This window comes from Kogia breviceps, chromosome 4 (genome assembly GCF_026419965.1).
Source record: "Kogia breviceps isolate mKogBre1 chromosome 4, mKogBre1 haplotype 1, whole genome shotgun sequence".
In the NCBI taxonomy this organism is placed as follows: Eukaryota; Metazoa; Chordata; class Mammalia; order Artiodactyla; family Physeteridae; genus Kogia; species Kogia breviceps.
This window is the reverse complement of record NC_081313.1, coordinates 23,035,457-23,038,321: the sequence shown is the minus strand read 5'-3', so window position 1 is coordinate 23,038,321 and position 2,865 is coordinate 23,035,457. Positions and strand designations below refer to the sequence as shown.

The 2,865-nt window shown below is 40.7% G+C and overlaps 1 pseudogene; it reads right to left on the bottom strand.

Moving 5' to 3' along the window:
• Positions 1 to 714: 714 nt before the first annotated feature.
• LOC131755366 (profilin-1 pseudogene) lies at positions 715 to 1,137 on the bottom strand (annotated as a pseudogene).
• Positions 1,138 to 2,865: the final 1,728 nt, after the last annotated feature.

The window sequence follows — 2,865 nt, the reverse complement described above, 5'->3', positions numbered from 1 at the left end:
AATTAAGGAAGAGAAAAACAAATACCGTATGCTAACACATATATGTTGAATCTAAAAAAATACAAAAAGCAATGGTTCTGAAGAACCTAGGGGTAGAACAGGAATAAAGATGCAGACATAGAGAGTGGACTTGCACACATGGGGAGGGGGAAGGGTAAGCTGCGATGAAGTGAGAGAGTGGCATGGACATATATACACTATCAAATGTAAAATAGATAGCTAGTGGGAAGCAGCTGCATAGCACAGGGACATAGCTCCATGCTTTGTGACCACCTAGAGGGGTGGGATAAGGAGGGTGAGAGGAAGATGCAAGAGGGAGGAGATACGGTTTTATATGTATATGTATAGCTGATTCACTTTATTATAAAGCAGAAACTAACACACCATTGTAAAGTAATTGTATTCCAATAAAGATGTAAAAAAAAAGACATATACAGGTACAGTTGGATTTTTATTATTATTTCTTTAGTATAATCTTTTTTACTGGGAAAAAACAACAACAACAAACAGAAAAGGTTTCAAACCACACACAGGAGGGTCATGGGTTGGGGGATGGGTGTCTGTCCTTCCTGCCCGGGCCCCAGCTCATGTGGTTTTGGCAGCAATAAGGGGTGAGGGGTAATGGCCCCCAAAATAAAAATGTTGTACGTGTGTGTGGGATGGAGAGGCATGCAAAAGCAGTGGGGAGTGCGGGGCGGGGAGGGACAGCCCAGGTCAGTATTGGGAACGCCACAGGTGGGAGGCCATTTCATAACATTTCTTGTTGATCATACCACCCTGTACACCTTCTTTGCCCATCAGCAGGACTAGCGTCTTGGCATTCAGGGTAACAATGATATTGAAGGTGGCGGCTCCGCAGGTGCTCTTGGTAAGAAGATGCATGGTAAATTCCCCGTCCTGCAGCAGTGAGTTCTGGATCACAGACCATTTCTGGCCCCCAAGCGTCAGCCCATTCACGTAAAAACTTGACCAGTCTTTGCCAACCAGGGCACCAACCTCAGCTGGCGTGATGTTGATGAAGGTTTTCCCGGGGACGGCTGCCCAGACGGAGGGCAAGTCCTTATAGCCCACAATGGCCACGTCCTGACATGTCCCTTCCGCCATGAGGTTGTCGTTGTAGGCGTTCCACCCGGCCATGGCGCTGCTACCGGGGTGCTCTCGGGGCTGCTGCTGGGGCCAGCAGCTGGGCTCGGGCTGGTGGGCGGGGGAGGCGGAGAGCTTTGGGCACGCACTGCAGTCCGGACCGCGGCTCTGCTAGCTGTGCCGCAGCCCTCGCACCGCCACTCCCTCTGCATTAATTTTGAATTGCAGGATGGTAACATCTTCATACCAATAAATTTAAAAACAAGATTTTGCAGGAATACTGTATAAAATTATGGGTATTGGCGCAGTATAAAAGTAATTATATTTTTCTTCTTCCTAATGCGTTCAAAATTGAAGGGCATTTTTAAAATTTCTTAAGCATCCATTAGATATAACACAAATATCTGAAATAAAATACAATACTCTATACTTGGCTATTTACTCAAATCATTGGTGTTTAAGGAAATTTTTTAGCTTTTTATTAACAAATTGGAGTTGCATGCATTCTGGTAGGTTGGTTTTATAAGAGAATAATTTGAATAAATGTAATTTTAATAGAGCAATAAAAATGTGGTTATATAAACTACATATTAGTTTATTACTTCATTATTGCTTTAAAAATTATTTAGTTGCTCAATTTTTTCAAGATATCTTGAACTCAGGCATTTATTGTATCTTCTTCCTGATATTTTGATAAAATACCCCACAGACATGTAATATGAAGAAAAATGCAAATCTAAGACCTGGAATTGAAACAAAAACAAATCAGAATATTAGGAGGTATTTTAAAGTGAAGAATGTGTAAAGTGAGAGAAATGTCAACTAGTGTAAACTGGCCTTGGTCTTAACACAAACTATAGAAACCTGTACAGAGTATATAGATATTTGCTTTGATGTGGGAAAATGTAGACATTACTCTCAAAGAAAAATAAAATAGAAAAAAAATAAACTATCAGCTTTTAGAAACCATCAAATAATATGTGAACTAGTAATCATTAACTCACCTCTGTAGGCCAGTTGTCGTGAAAGTTAAACTCTTTTCTTTTTTTTTTTAAACATCTTTATTGGAGTATAACTGTTTTACAAAGGTGTGTTAGTTTCTGCTTTACAACAAAGTGAATCAGTTATACATACACATATGTTCCCATATCTCTTCCCTCTTGCGTCTCCCTCCCTCCCTCCCTCCCTATCCCACCCCTCTAGGTGGTCACAAAGCACAGAGCTAATCTCCCTGTGCTATGTGGCTACTTCCCACTAGCTATCTATTTTACATTTGGTAGTGTATCTATGTCCATGCCACTCTCTCACTTTGTCACAGCTTATCCTTCCCCCTCCCCATATCCTCAGGTCCATGCTCTAGTAAGTCTGTGTTTTATTCCTATCCTACCACTAATCTCTTCATGACATTTTTTTTCTTAGATTCCATATATATGTGTTGGCATACGGTATTTGTTTTTCTCCTTCTGACTTACTTCACTCTGTATGACAGACTCCAGGTCTATCCACCTCATTACAAATAACTCAGTTTCATTTCTTTTTATGGCTGAGTAATATTCCATTGTATATATGTGCCACATCTTCTTTATACACTCATCTGTTGATGGACATTTAGGTTGCTTCCATGTCCTGGCTATTGTAAATAGAGCTGCAATGAACACTGTGGTACATGACTCTTTTTGAATTATGGTTTTCTCAGGGTATACGCCCAGTAGTGGGATTGCTGGGTCATATGGTAGTTCTATTTGTAGTTTTTTAAGGAACCTCCATACTGTTCTCCATAGT